Here is a 16,562-nt window from a genome sequence, read left to right as displayed (position 1 = left end):
GCGCACTTCACCTCAGATGACCTTCGACCTTTGAACTCCAGCGTTCTGCACTGGGCCCTCTAGCACCATGTCTCATTTTACATCCCCTTGACAACAGCAACAAAACAAAGGTCAAAAGACACCAGCTGGACTAGAGTATACACACACACACACATAGACACACATACATGCACACAGGCACACACACACACACCGACACACACAGAGAAAACACAAAAAACTCTTTACCTGTCAAACTACAGTACAAGCTAGTTTTTCATTTTCATTTTCTCTCTCTCCCTCTCTCAAAGCACAATCAGCTGTGAATAAGCTAAGCTAAGTAACTGAAGTGAGTTCCTGAGTTCATAAAGGCGACAGGAACAGGGCAATGAGCACACTGCAAAACACCTCAAAAGAAAAATCAGATTCATCTGGCAGACTGGAAAGGCTCTAGGTGGATGTAGCGGTGTCATTCGCTTAAAAACCATGCGAGGCTCAGATGAACGGAGACAATTTGACGTACAGAGTAAGAAGCCCCATGAGACTGTTCTTCAAAAGTATGGAACTAGAGAAAGCAGTGAGTCTTCCCCAAAATTCAGCTCCTCTGCCACCCCCCCCTCCCCCCCCACCCCCCGATTCTATCACATCTTTGCACAACGATCACCTAGAGGACTCAGTTCCGAACACATCTCCTCATGAGCAGGCCGGAGCGACGGGGCCAGGGGGTCCAGAGAGTCGGCAACGTGCAATTAATCTGAAGAGGTTCTGCATTAGCTTGCATGTGCAAATAGAGCGCAAATCATTAACACTGAAGAACCCGCCTCTGGATTAAGGGGGCGACTGGGCCGGGAAGGTTGGGCTGCGCTAGTTTTAAAGTGGCTTTCTTCATTAGGAGGGGGTGGGGGGGCAGGGGCGGAGGGGGGGGGGGTGTGTACTGGTACGCTGGGTCTGCACGTTTGAGGCACCGCGACGGCGCTAGGCTAATCAGAGACCTCTCTGGAAGGGAGACCCGGTAGGCACTGGAGTGTGCTAGAAAGGGAACGCGTAGCCTTTGAGACCGAGAGGCTAATTCAGACGCCTTAACTTAACCCTCGAGTTCTGTTTACTTATTAGCACCTCAGAAACTGCTAGCCCGGGTCACACACACACACACAGAACATTATTGGGATTTTAAAGCAATGCATGAATAAAAATCTATGCAAAAAAATTATTCAATATATATTATCTTTATCTCGATTCCAAACAAATATGAACAATATATATGGTTAATGGTTGCCATTTAACTCTGCTGGATCACATTTATCAATGAAAGTGTCATTCATTTGTGATAAAGATGTGATTTATATAACGAAATCCACTGTAATGAAGGCATGGGAGGCATAAATCATGTTTATCTGTGAAATTTCTATCAGTGAATTAAAATGAAACAAGGATTTCATGCAGTAGATCATTGATATTTATTGTTTTGAACTGACACTCAATTATTTTTTGTCTTTATCTGATTATATTCAAAGAAGCTATATGGGCCAAAAGACATAAAGCAAATACAGATGATGAACAGCAAATAGAAGCAATGGAAAAATTACACTGGTTTAGTCACTCAAAGGTGTCATTCCTGTTTTAAGTTTAAAAAGGTTCAGTTTGAATCAGACGGAACACCAGGGATAAAGAATTAAACAGGACCGTGCTCAGACCAAACCTGGCCTCTAGGATAGGTAAGGACGTTCCATTGCTCAACTATTGTCAGGAACAAGTGGAAATCGACAGTGCAGTATAATGGGTGTTGTATATTTGTAGTATAAAGCAGTGTATTAATATCTTGTAACCCAAAGGTCACAGGTTTTGTTCCTCAGTAGGACATTGCCATTGTACCCTTGAGCAAGGTACTTAACCTGCATTGCTTCAGTACGTATATATCCAGCTGTGTAACTGGTAAAAAAATAAAATTAAAAAAAAGTTGTGTAAGTCACAGTAAGTCAGTCCAATCTGAAGAATGTGAGCTGCAGTAGGCCAGTCCACTCCACAGTTAGAATGTGAGCTACAGTAGGCCAGTCCACTCTGAAGAATGTAAGCTACAGTAGGTCAGTCCACTGTGCAGTTAGAATGTGAGCTACAGTAGGTCAGTCCACTCTGAAGAATGTAAGCTACAGTAGGTCAGTCCACTGTGCAGTTAGAATGTGAGCTACAGTAGGTCAGTCCACTCTGAAGAATGTAAGCTACAGTAGGTCAGTCCACTGTGCAGTTAGAATGTGAGCTACAGTAGGTCAGTCCACTCTGAAGAATGTAAGCTACAGTAGGTCAGTCCACTGTGCAGTTAGAATGTGAGCTACAGTAGGTCAGTCCACTCTGAAGAATGTAAGCTACAGTAGGTCAGTCCACTGTGCAGTTAGAATGTGAGCTACAGTAGGTCAGTCCACTGTGCAGTTAGAATGTGAGCTGCGGTAGGTCGGACCACTCTGCTGCTAGATTATCACATTACAGGCATTTAGCAGACGCTCTTATCCAGAGCGACTTACACAGTATTTTCAAAATGCATTCCCTGACCGGGAATCGAACCCGGGCCGCGGCGGTGAGAGCGCCGAATCCTAACCACTAGACCATCAGGGACTGGGCAAGTGGGCTACAGTAGGCCAGTCCACTCTCCGTGACTCCCTGACTACTAGGGCTGGCAACATTAGCACTGAATGCAAAAGGGCCTGTGTGGGGAAAAAATGCCGGGGGCTTGAAAGTATGAGCTATGCGCTAACGTCACCGGCATGTGCCAGGCCCGCTTTGCATTCTGGGAAGTTAGCGGGGTGGTTGAAAGAGCAGCGACCAGTCAGAACGCCTGAGGTCAAATCCCCCCCCCCCCCCCATGTCCCAAACCTCTGCTGTCGAACATTTGACACCAAGCCCCAACATTCCGAGGGCGTGGACGGAATTCGTTTTTTGGGGCCTGGCACCGTGTTCAGCAGGAATCAGTGAGGGAGAGAGCCAAAGAGGGGCCAGTTTCTCTGAAGGCGGAGAACAATGGCATTCTGGGAAGACAGCGCGAACAGAACGCACGGAGGTGGGAAAAAAAAATGTTTACGCTCGGAATGCAATGGAAATGGCGTTTGATGTTGGCGGGTTTTTTTTTGGGAGGGTCAGGCTGGGACATGAGCAAAAAAAAAAAAACAAAACAAAAAAAAACTGACGAATGCGCTCCTGTCCTTCTTGGTGTGCCGTCATTTCACTGAGCATACTGCCACCTGGTGGAAGTGCCGAGGAACTGCCCTTGCTTGTCTTCATTCTTACTGAAAGTTGGAGGGGAAACAGGAACACCCCCCTGTTTCCGCGCGCCCCTTGGTCCTCCCCAAACCGCGCGGTGAGCACCCTGCCGCGACGAGCACAGATGCCTCTGATGGAACATCGAACGCAGGATCGGCTGTGTCAGCCACAAAAAAAAAAACCAAAAAAAAAAAAAAACGCAAATTTATTCAAGCCTGCCTGCTGTGGTTTAGACCCGGTACAGTCGAAACACTCTCCGACAGCGTTAGCCTGCTGATCGGGGCTTCTGGGAGTCTTATGTTCCACTTTTCGTTTTTCTTTTTTTTGTGGGGTGGGGTGGGGGGGGGTGGGGCAGGGGGTGGGGGGGGCTGTCTTGTAAGCTCTTGTAGTATTTGTGTCACCGGTGGCCAATTACCCTTGTCAGAGCAGGAGAGGGTTTGAAGTCCAACCTCCTTGTGTGGGACTTGAACCCAGACTCGCAGGGGTCAAGAGCGGAGCTGGCGCAGCCTCGAGCCTGTCGACCCCACGCAGCTTAAACCTCCTCCTCCTCCTCCTCCTCCTCCTCCTCCTCCTCCTCCTCTTCCTCCGCTAAAACGTACGAGTCAGGGGCAGCCGCGGAGAGAAGGATCGTGTGTGTGTGTGTGTCTGTGTGTGTGTGTGTGTGTGTGTGTGTCTATGTGTGTGTGTGTGTGTGTGTGTGTGTGTGTGTGTGTCTATGTGTGTGGGTGGGTGGGTGAGTGTGTGTGTGTGTGAGTGTGTGTGTGTATGTGTGTGTGTGTGTGTGTGTGCCTCCTCCCTGAACAGGTTCTTCAAAGCTTTTATGATAATTATAAACATATGGTGCCTAGACCAGGCTGAGGGGAGCCCGCAGATGGGGGGCTGGGTTCGGGGGGGTGGGGGGGGGTGGGGGGGTGGGGGTGGGGAGGTGGGGGGTGGGGGGATATTTGTAGTCGTGCACAAGGTGCTTTTCCCTTTCTCCAGAGCCTTCTGGTTTTCTACTGAAACAGTGTTTCTATTGGAAACTCCCCCCAACACACACACACACACACACATGCACACACAGACGCACACTCACACACACACACACACACTCACCCACCCACCCACACACACGCGCATACACACGCACACATACACAGACACACACTTCCATTGTACCTGCAGTGTCTCACAGTGTCACAGCCTGCCTGTTCACAAAACAAATGAGATCACAGACAAACAAAAGAGTGAGAAAGACGACAGATGTGCGGATTTTTTTCTAAACAACCAGGTGTTTGCTTGTTTATTTATTTATTTATTTTCTCCAAACTTTTTTTAACTAGTCTTCTATGTTAAAATCTGATAATTTCATATATATATATATACACATACACACACACATAGTATATTTGGATGGAGCTGTTGATTATTTTTAATACTTTGTTGGATCTGTAGTGTGGGGGGATCCATGCAGCTGAATGTGAGGGTCATGTTATCCTTGCACTGAAGGTGCTGGGATGCAGGACTACACTTGTTTATTTATTATTCTGTTTCGTCTGCACACAAACAGGCCCAATCTCTGAGCCTCAGTCGTCACGCAGTGCATGCGGTGTCATAAGCTGTGTCATTGCTGTAATTAAAGGAAAATGGTGCATAACAACAGAAAGGAAGTTTTACCTCCATGCGATGTTATAGTAACATTTTAATTTAGCCAAAATTCAGGACAAATTGCATTGCAGTTAGATTGAATATAGGCACTGAGCTGTTCCATAGATCAAAAGAGGTACCTCATTCAAATCTAGGATAGGGACAATGGAATTTGGTTTTCCAGAACACAAAATTGCATCTTCCCAACTAAAATGTGTCTTTGCAGCAACATCCTGTTCCATTGCATCTCATTCTATCTGATTCCATTCAAACCCATTCAATTCCATCCCAATTAAATTCCGCCCGATTCCATTCAATCCCGTTCTGTTCCGTCCCTTCCCAACCTGTCTCATTCCATCCTGCCCCGTCTTCCCTGTCACTCCCAATCTTCCCCCCCTCCCCTCCCCCCACATCTGCTCTGCCAAGTCAAGACGTCTCAAAATTTGAACTTTTATTTATTTTACCCCCCCCCCCAACCCACCTACCCCACCCCCTCACCCCCCCGAGGCGTCAGACGGCGTTGGCAGGACTCTTTCGTCGTGTGCAGCGTGCGGCGGGCGGGTTTGGGGGGTTGGGGGGGGGGGGGGGGTAGGGGGGAGATGTGGGGGGGGTGCGAGGTGTGGCGAGGTTCTGAGCAGAACCCAGCACCACGTTTCACAGGTGCGGGGTTGCCGCTTAAGCTTCGATGGCGGTGGAGGGAGGAGGAGGAGGAGGAGGAGGAGGAGGAGGAGGAGGGTTCGCGCCTTGTCTCTCGCCGGCGCAAATTCTATTGTCAGAGAGCAATTAAACACATTAGCTGTCGTCAGACCCGCTGAATGGGACCTGTTGCGCTCCCACCGCAGCTGTGCCATCTCTAAAAATATTTTCCCCCTGCTAATTTCCCCATATCAGCTCCTCTGTCGCGAAAAAAAGCATTAAAACTATTCTTTTTTCCTCTCTCTCTCTCTCTCTCTCTTTCTTCCCCTTTCAGCCTTAAAATAATTGCTTGTTTTACAGACTTTCTGTTTCTGTCTTTCTCCCCCCCCTCTCTCTCTGTCTCCCTCTCACTCTTTCCCTCTTTTTCTCCCTCTCTCTCTCTCTCTCTCTTGCTCTCTCTCTCCCCCTCACTCTCTCCCTCTCTCCAGTCTACTTTTGTGCCCATAATTTAGTGAGGATACAGCAGATGCTTGGGTCGCTTCACCATTGAAAGGGAAGGACGAGCATCGGTTGGGGATGAATGCATGCATAAAACAATATTTCTATTCATGTCGGCCGCAGGAAGTGTCCTGTGAGAGGCCTCTGAGGTACAGGCAGTACTGCGGGGTGGACGGCCCGCCCCTCAGACCACGCTCGGGTCTTTCACAGAAACGTACTGCGCGCTCGACACGACAGCCTCGCCGCGTAAAAGTTAAAGCGTTTCCTTGGCTCCCGAACCTAACGTTTGGTTGGAGAGCAACGCTGCCTCTGCGCCTGCTATTTTAACGCTTTTACTTTGCTATTTTAACGCTTTTACTTTGCTATTTTAACGCTTTTACTTTGTTATTTTTTAACGCTTTTACTTTGCTATTTTAACGCTTTTACTTTGTTATTTTAACGCTTTTACTTTGTTATTTTAACGCTTTTACTTTGTTATTTTTTAACGCTTTTACTTTGCTATTTTAACGCTTTTACTTTGTTATTTTAACACTTTTACTTTGCTATTTTAACGCTTTTACTTTGTTATTTTTTAACGCTTTTACTCTGTCCTCCCCAGCGGAGCCGCGAGGTGGACGGTTAGCGAGATTCCTCGCGCGCGGAGGGCTCTCGTCGTCCCGAGGCATTCTGGGATGCGAGGAGCCGGCCCCGGGGGGACTGTAGTGGTAGAATAACACTTCCCACGAGCATAAAGGTATGCCACATGCACAGTGCACGCAGCCATGACAACCACATTTTTACGCTGCCGGGGTTACCGTAGCTCTCAATGAGAACGAGTCTCGGGCACTGGGCTGCGAGGACTGACAAGCATCATCACTAAAGACACAATGTCAGGTTTTGTCTTTTAAAAAAAAAAAAAACATCTAAGTCAATGGGGAATTACGTGGTGATGATTTCGATAAAAAAACGAACACAGTTTTTGTCTGGTGCATGCGGGAGTTTATGATGGTAAAGTAGATGTGTGTGTGTGTGTGCGTGTGTGTGCGTGTGTGTTTGTGTGACTCATTGTCTGCGAAAACAACTCTGACACCTGTATCGTTTGAGAGGCAAATTAATCAGTCTACAAACTGGTGCGCGAATACAATTCTGACCAATACACTTACAATACTCAGCTAACACTCATATTGAATCATTGAGTTTTTATGTCATTTCTTACTAAGTATAAAACAGCAGACAGGGACGATCATCTAAGGGACGACTAAAATTTGAGTCCAAAATCTTGCTCGTCGTTCGCGGTTGGAAGAAGGGATTTAAATCCGCCGAAGAAATTGGAAACAAACGACGGGCGCTTTGGCGCTGTTGTGTGTAAATCCCATCGAGCTCTTTCTGAGCGGTGCTTTGTTCTTTGGGGGGATACAGTGTGGGGGGGGCGGGGGGGGGGGGGGGGGTTACTGTAATTACTGTGATTTCATCGGGATCAGAGAGGCTACCTGTGTGAGAATGCGGAGGAATAAACAGAACGGATAGAGAGATGCTTTTTTGCTTCATTCAAAGACAGATTTTTTACGCTCTCCAGTTTACTCCAGTTTAAAATTCCGTGATTTCCACTGCAATAAAATAAAATAAAAGTACAGACCCATACCTGAATAATGAAATTTTTTTCCCGAAAACATTTTTTTTATCTCTCTGTCATTCGTCTCTCTCAGTCGGACATTTTTCTTTTTTCTATCTCTTTTTTCTATTTCTAACTTTTTTCTATTTTTTCTTACCTGTCTTAATTATTAACAAGGGCATATTCATCACACGATGCAGCAATCATACTCTAAATTCGGAAAAGTTCTGCTTTTCTATCTTCTCTGTGAGTTTTTTATACATCTCGGTATTTCCCCATCTCTCGCTCAGCTCATTGGTATTCTTGACCTACCCGTGGCCCCTGTTAAAACAGGAAGCGGAGGGAATCCATTTTAATCTGATTAATAACCGAGTTGATCACACACTGTAACTGCATAACCCACTTTTCATTCACTGCCGCCCTCGCTCGCCGAGTCACACACGGAGCGACCTCTGAGTCGTCACGGCGACCACGAAGCACAATCGGCCCCATTGTGATGTCAGAGAGCCGAGCACGTTTTTTTTTTTTACATTGTTACGGAATTTAACGTGTCGTCCTTTTTCAAAACGCGGGCCCTCGTCACAAAAGGCCGCGGTCCCCAGCGCTGGCTCGTTTCGGAAGCGGGCTCGAGTTCCCCCCGGGGGTTCGAGAAACGACGGGAGCGGCTTTCTCATGCGCTCGCAGAAATATGAATCGGCCCTTTTCAAAACAGGTACGGTTACATATTAGTTTTGAGAGATACAGTAGCCGTGCGGCTTCGACCCCGTGTGTAACAGTAGGGCTTTTGTTCTGACAAATCCAATAACCGGGTTTTGATCCTTCTCCTTCCTCACAAATACACTGCTCCCCATTTATGTTTGAATAAATCGGACTCTCTCAGAGCCTCACGGGGTTGAGAGAGTCCTGAATGCTTCGGACGGATTTCAAAGTCACCTCGGAACACGGCAATTATCGCGTCTTTTGCCGGGACTAATCCGTCAGCCGAGCTTGTTGTCGAACGTTGTTTTGCCACTTTCTTGGACCATTTCGTTCTTTGTCTTTAATCCAGCCGAAGCCAATTTTGATACGCTGATCTGATTGGCCCTTTCAAAGGAGTCCTGGTGAGATTTAATTAAAACCAGGAAAGCAAACACACATGAACATTCGTGCATGCACGCATGCTTGTTCAAGAAAATATTCCTGAGTTCCACAGAAGTGTGTATTCTTTTTTTTTTTTTTAAATGAAACTTCCAGTGAACTCTAATCTGAAGGAAACTTTTCTCTGTATCACGAGACAGAGGAAGACTTTTTCTCATACTTTTTATTTTTTTTAATTTTTGAGACACAGCCCATGTATAGTCAACATGAGCTTGTGCCTTGGGGTCAATGATTTTAAAGCATTCCTTTTCAGAACAAATAGAACATGGAAATAATTAGCGAGACGATGCTAGTCAGGCAGGCAGGATATTTTATAATCAAGCTACAGCTATTTATTTACCTGTCTATTTATTAACCAGGGCATATATTCGTTACACAATGTAATGCATGCTCTAAATTGGGAAAAATTGAGCTTTTCCAATACCCTTGTATGTAGAACATTTGAATATGCATCAGGGGATGTTGCTGCCTGTATTAGCATCATAAAGCTTGAAAAAAACACACCAACAGACTCGATGTCCCTGTAACAACATGGTACATTTCCCCTTCCCAAAGGAATCTAATCTACTGTTGAATTACCTGTTCCGGAAGTACAGTTCTCTTGCGGAAGTTGAATTTTGCGCACAATTCATCAGATAAAAATTCCTGTAAAATAATCCCTTTCATGCACGTGCCAGTTTCCAGAATATAAAGGAACTTTAAGGTCTCTAGTTTTTACGAGACTATGCAGGGAGAAGGTTGAAGGATTAAACCGCAGATTAACATGTGACAGAACAGGCAACACGACTGTGAAAAATGCTTCCTCTAAGCTTTCAAACACAGAATAATATGACGGCTTATTGCTGTGCACAATAGCACTTTTGAATGGAATGGAGAAAGGGAAATTAAGACACACACACACACATACACATACACATGCACCCTCACGCACGCATGCATGCACACACACACACTCACACACACACACACACAGACACTCACAGATACCCACCCACACACACACACACACACACTTACACACACACACGTATGCATACATACACACAGACACACGCATACACACACACACCTACACAAGCACCCACACACACACGCACACACACGTGCGCACACACGTGCGCACACACATGCACATGCACACACACACATACACACACACACTTATGCACACACTAACGCACACACTCTCACACACATATACACACATGCAAACACGCACACACACTTACACACACACAAATACACACACACACACACACACACATGCACAGAAATCTCCTCTACCATCATGAAACCCTGCCGATCTGCATGCAACACACACACCGCTCCAGCCCAGCCTCTGATTGGCTGAACCCGGATTGGGCGCACTTTCACGCGACGCCCTCTCGCGCGTTTTGGGCGCGCGTACGCTCTGGCGCGCTGCGCGGACGGACGAATGGCGGGCGAAACGACGCTTTCGCTACGCGGAAAACAACGGCGGCCCGTTTCCAGGGAGACGCTATCGAATCCGTCTTCCTGTTTGTCGCGAGGTCAGCGCCAGCAGACGGATGACAAACGATCTCAAGATGGCCGCATCATCTGTCCGCCAACTGTGCAAAGAGCCTCGCGGACGAGCGCCACATCATTTCTTCTTCTTTTTTTCTTTTCTTTTTTTTTTACGTCCGCCGCGTTTCTGTTTATTTTGGTGGCATTTAAAATGTATTATCAAGTAAACAGCTGTGAGCGAGCGAGCTAGACTGTCCCCTCTGAGCACAGACGGTTCCTTTTAACAGTCCGTGATTGAAGGAGCTTGGAAAGCTTGGATTTCCTTCTGTTTTGAGTTGCGTTTCCTCCATTTTAGCACTTGGCACAAAGGAGGATCCTGTAATGGCAAAGCTGGTCATCAGATGGGAGCCAGGTTTATTTATTTCTTTATTTATGTACTTATTTATTTATTTCCCGTTCCTGTCGTCCAAGCCATGTCCGTTTATTTCTGTGGGACAGTGCCGATGCCGTCGTATTGGCAGAGCTGGGTTTCCATGAGAACAGGAGACTGGGGGGAATTTTGGGCCCCCTTTAAATATCTCATAGCCCACCACCCCAGAGAATCCTGTGTTCTAACGTTTTTTTGAGGGTCCCTGTCAGTCTGTCAGTCAGGGCGCTGGGAATCATCCTATCACCCCCCACCCCCCTCCATTCCTTACAGTACCCCTGGTTGGCAGTGTTGTTTTAATAGTAATTTGTTCCACAAAATATTATTTTTTTTATTGTGTGAGAAGAAAAATATGCAAACGTGACAATGAACTCCAGCAATAGCGTCCACTTTGACCAAAAATTAAACAACACACACACACACACACGCGTGCGTACAATTGTGGGACTGTTCAACATTTCTCTGACCTCCTAGAAACCTGCTACCCTGTACAGTGTTCCTCTTACATTTGTGTTGTCTCTTGTTTTTGTTGAGAGCATGGGATCTCCCCTCCCAGCCCCCTCCCCCCCCCATCATAAAATGTTCAAATTCATTATGAGTCACCGGAGATGAGGGGGAAGGGGGGGGGAGGGGTGATGGGCGGGGGGGTGTCATCGCTTTTGACAGTGCGGTTAGGTAACACCTTTCGGGGACCCATGCCTGCTTTTGTTGACGAGACTGTGGGATGTTAGCGATCGCGGCGCATCGTTTTTTTTTGTTTTTTTTTTGCGACGGTTCTCCTTTGTCCCCCCTCCCCCCCCCCCCCCCGCCGCCCCCCACCCCCAGAAGTGACAGACACCTCAAGGAGGGCTCCTCTGCCGGCTCCTCGGCGCCGTCTTCAGCGCATTAGGGCTGCGGCGACGCGCGCGAGCCGCGCGGCGAAACCGCGAGGTGTGCGGCGTGTTTAGCGAGGTAGCGGTGGCGGCGGCGCGCGGCGCGGCGAACGCTAACGAGCCTCGCCGTCCCACACGTTTCCTGCCGATTTAAATGTGAAAAACTGCTCGTTAGCTGGAGACGCCGAGCCGAGTCGTGAATTAATCAACAAACAAGTTTTTTTGCGGTCTTACGACAAAGTTTTTTCGAGGCGCGTCGATTGTTTTTTGGGAGGGGTGGGGGGGGGAAGGGGGAGAAGGGGGGGAATTACAGACAGAGGCTGTGCTGGCTGCTGTGGCTTACTGGGGATCTGCTTTTCGCTGGTTATCAAAATGTGATTATGGTCTTGGGATGATGATAATGATGGTGATGACATTACATTACATTTACATTTACATTTATTTGGCAGACGCGTTTTATCCGAAGCGACGTACAGTAAGTGCATACCGAAGGTCATTGGAACAACTACAAAACACGGGTTCAAATAAGGTACAATACTCATTATGTAACAGTTATTCGTAGCCATGAACACATTAAGTCCAGTTCACACACTAGGCATAGGCTAGGTCATGGAGTAATGTCAAACCGGGGGGCAGGACAACAAGCTACAGCATGACGATGAGAAGGAGGAGGAGGGTAATGATGATGATGATGGTGATTGGTGATGGTGATGAACCAGTCTAGAGATACACCTCCCACAGTCGAGAACTAAATGTCCTTCAGCGTGTTATTTTAGTCTTGGAGGGAAGGCCTTAGGAGTCAAAAAACCTGAAACCTGCCAGTAACAGGTGAACCACAATTCACATAATAATAATAATAATAATAATAATAATAATAATAATAATAATAAGAAGAAGAAGAAGAAGAAGACGAAGAAGAAGAAGAATGATACTAATAATAACCTGCATGAGCTGAAGAATTAAGACTCTCACTCTCACTATAGCTGCTTCTGCAACACAGAGGTTATTGAAGGAAAAGTAGGTCTAATTTCCATTAGCATGAATTAAAATTGGAATTAACATTGTGACTATACAGTATATGTGGTTAGCTTTGCATTGACTAGGCCTACTGTGTGATAACCATAATGCACAAGCATTTTCAGCCATATCAACGTGTTTTTAAAGGGGTGATAATACGTTGTTCTATAACTTGTTGCTTCTGTTTGTTAAACACTGGACAAAAATTATTCGAGACAAACTGCCTGAACATTCACATTAAAAGAAGAAGAAAAAATGGATTAGGCAATGGTTTCTAAAATTAATTATTAACTTAATGCGTTCATAAAAATTCGTTAGAATTATGCAATTTCATCCTGAAAGGAAAAAAAAAATCTGTTGGGCACTACCCTTTCACCGAAAATGAATTTGCTTTCCTGAGATTTTTTAATAGTAAAAAGATTTTTTTTACTTTAAAAGTTGACTTCAAAAGTGTTTATTCTCCTGTATTATAATACCTTGGTATGTGTGCTTCATTTGCATTTAAAATCCTTGCGTTAGAACCAGGTGATTAAATGGCAGGATGGAAACAGATGACTATCGTCTTCACTGTAAGCTTCTGGGGGAAACGTACTCGCGTCTGACATTAAAAAGGCGACGGATAGCAGCTAGGCAAACATATACAAACACAACTTGATCCCTTTCCCGCTCCTTCCGAAGCTTTGAAATATCCACGCGCTATTAAATATTAGCGCATATGTAACTTAATAGATAGCTGCGACGCGAACAGACTGCGCCGAGCCGTTTATGAAAGCGGGAAACCTCTTTTTTTTCCTTCTTTTTTTAAACAAAAAATGTGAGTTTATCCGCCATTTCGTCAGGCCTCTTATTTTCATCGCGTTCATATTCGTTCCTCTCATTTACAGAACATCCAATACTCGTCTATCATGTAGGGTAAAAGAACAAACAGAAAATGTTTATAACAGGATTAAACAACTGCCTGTTATATTTACAGCCAGACCACTCTTCTGAATTGAATGTGTGCCATTGCCACAGAGATGCCTCAAATGTATTTATTTATTTATTTATTAAATATTACTACAAAATATTTATCTAAAATATATCTATTTTTTATACTGGATCCAAATTTTTTGTTTAAAAAAAAAAAAAAGCTAGACAATGACACGTTTACACTTCAGTTCAAAGGACCAGCGAAGCAGGAGAGACAGGCAGGTGCAATCTAACCGAAATGCGCTTTAGTGTTTGCTATCGCAATCTCATCACTGATTACTGTTCCAATTTTGAGATTTGGATTGAAGCTGTGCTGATACCTTTATTATTAATCAACATATTTCATTACTCCATGCCACCAGGTCACTCATACATCAACTCAACAGTGAGAATTGAACTAAATGAGTTGTTTGCATTCAGAGGTCAGAGTTCAGGACAAGCTCCAGAGTGGTGAGATTGAATCTCTCTTCCTGCTGTGTTGCCTTAGATGGTCTTTCAAGGTCTCTGTTGAAGTTATTAGGCTACAGAAGAATTATCAGTGCCTAACAAAAAAAAAAAAAAACGGATGCAGAAATATTGTGTTACAATCTTTCAGAGGAAAATTATGGTCTGTGTCAGAGGCAAAATATTACAGCACAATGAGTCATTTTTGGAGTGAGAGCAAAGATCATTTTTCTGCGGTAATAGGCCATTTCCTTTGTCTCGCAGTGCTGTTTGATGTTTAAAAAAAATAATTAATTTTATGCAATTTTATTTCTGTAGTTAGTCTTTTGTGCCTCACATTCACATTTTGAGTGTATTTTAACCAGGAAATAGATTAACTATAACAAGTGTAATATATCATTTGGGCATGCCCTGTGGCATGTTTAATTGAAGGCACCTGTTTTAATCCTGGAATTTGTACATCGGTCTCATGAAGGATATGACTTGAGACAGCTAAAATGTAAGTCTCATCCTAATTTTGTGTTAAATATTAGCTTGCTGGAGTGGATGCCAGGCCCCTTCTAAAGTTGTATGTGCAGCAAACACTTGTGCAGCAGGTTGTATCCCTTTGAAGTGGAAAGACCAGAGAGTGTTTGCAGAAATTGCATAGAAACTGTAGCTCTCGTAGTCTGCAGACTGCCCTGTTACAAATGCATCCCATAATATCCGCCTGTACTGCTTTGCAGTTCCCCATAGTTTTCTGAGATATTTGGGTTGTGTTCTATCTTAATTTTTTTGCCTCTCATAAAAGCCATTTATGATACTTTTTGTGCACCTGTTTAAAAATCAACATGCAGCTGCTGATTTTAGCATAATCCCCCATGTAATTATAAATCTTAATATATGAACATTAGTGCACTGAGAGTGACAGTCGGGTTATAGTTAAACATCTTTATTTTTTGTTAAATAACGTGCTGGTTTTAAACGGAGACCACCCTTGTAGCAAAATCGCTGTCTGTCGCTGCCGGTTTGACATTAAAATTAGCAGTACTACCAGGAAAAATGTAATGTGTTCCTGTGTTGCTGCAACAGATCAATTATATAAAACCTCTCTCTCTCTCTCTCTCTTTCTCTCTCTGACTCTCTCTGTCTATCTTTCCCTCTCTGTCTCTCTCTCTCTCTCTTTCTGTATCTCTCCCTCCCCCTCTCTCTATTTGTCCTCCCTCTCTCTCTCTGTCTCTCTCTCTCTCTGTCTCTCTCGCTGTCTCTCTCTCTCTCTCTCTCTCTCTCTCTCTATCTCTATCTTTCCCTCTCTCTCTCTCTGTCTCTCTCTCTCTCTCTCTCTCTCTCTCTTTTATCGGAGACGGCAGGAGCCACAGGTGTGCGTTCGTAATTGCACATACACTTAGAAGAAAATCCGTTTTCTTGTTTAACGGAAAGGGGCGCAGGGTGACAGAGAGGTCGGGCTCCTCCAGTTTGGGCTAAGCTAATGGCGCCCCTCTTAAGAGCGGGACGGGCACACCTGGGCCTCAGCCTCGCGTCTGTGAGGCCCTGTGTGTGTGTGTGTAAGAGCGCACGCCGCGAGGGCAAGGCCTGTTTAATACAGCCGTGCAGTGTGTTTATTCACTCACTTCCAGTTCCATGGGAAAGCTGAATGTGGGTCTCAGCGTTGTGGGAATGTTATGGGAATGTCATGGGAATGTTATGGTAATGCTATGGGAATGTTTTAGGAATGTTATGGGATTGTTTATGGGACCTGCTTTTCTCTGGTACAGTGAAATGCTTAATTCAGCAGGTACTAGCTCTAACCAAATCCTAAAAAACCCAAAACCTTCACCTTTTACTCTAAATCTACGTGGATTCCTCATATACGGTATATCCAGTTACTGAATTGCGGTTGTGCGTATCGAGAAAGGAACAGCATGAGTGCTGGTGGTATGTGGTGAAATCTTTTCATTCTTAAAAAAAAAAAGACTGGCTTATCTTTAATCATTTTTTATCAATGGCAAAATTTGGGAATCTGTTTCGCCTCGACGGCGCGTCGTTCCAATTAAAAATTCCACATGAAATGCGGCGAGGTTGTTACGGTAACACCGGCGCATTAGGGAAGGTTTTGTAAAAAAAAAAAAAAAAAAGAAGAAGAAGAAGAAGAAAAAAAAACATCTGCAAAAAAAAGTGAACCATCTGCAGCTGGGTGATTCTCCTTTAAACCGGCAGACTTGTTAATCACACAAAAATACTGGAGAGCAGGTTGAGGAGGATTCCCGGATTAAAGGTTAAAGCGTTTTTTTTTTCCTTATTCAAACCTGCGTCTCTTCTCTCCGCACACAGCATATGGCTCCTGTGCCCCGGGTTCCACTCCTGGTGTTAAACCTTAATCTACTTCTTTAAAATGGTAAAAATGGACTGCATTTATATGGCACTTTTATCCAAAGCATTTTACAATTGATGCCTCTCATTCACCCATTCACACGCCAATGGTGAAAGGCTGCCATGCAAGATACCAATCAGCTCGTTGGGAGCAATTAGGGGTTAGGCGTCTTGCTCAGGGGCACTTCGACACGCCCAGGATGGTGGGATCGAACCGGCAACCCCCCGACTGCCAGACAACCGCTCTTACCTCCTGAGCTATGTCGCCCCCCTTTAAGAGATT

General features: G+C 45.1%; 1 protein-coding gene and 1 non-coding gene across 2 annotated transcripts in view; one reads left to right on the top strand and one right to left on the bottom strand.

The window, feature by feature from the left end:
• The window catches only part of LOC118228191 (zinc finger protein 536-like), a 182,826-nt gene that overhangs the window by 132,735 nt on the left and 33,529 nt on the right, over positions 1–16,562 (top strand). The window lies entirely within an intron of this gene.
• trnae-cuc lies at positions 2,515–2,586 on the bottom strand. The gene has a single exon. It is a non-coding gene; the product is annotated as a tRNA-Glu (tRNA).

The sequence above is a fragment of the Anguilla anguilla genome, chromosome 5 (assembly GCF_013347855.1).
Source record: "Anguilla anguilla isolate fAngAng1 chromosome 5, fAngAng1.pri, whole genome shotgun sequence".
Classification (NCBI taxonomy): Eukaryota; Metazoa; Chordata; class Actinopteri; order Anguilliformes; family Anguillidae; genus Anguilla; species Anguilla anguilla.
This window is presented reverse-complemented; position numbering and strand designations above follow the sequence as displayed.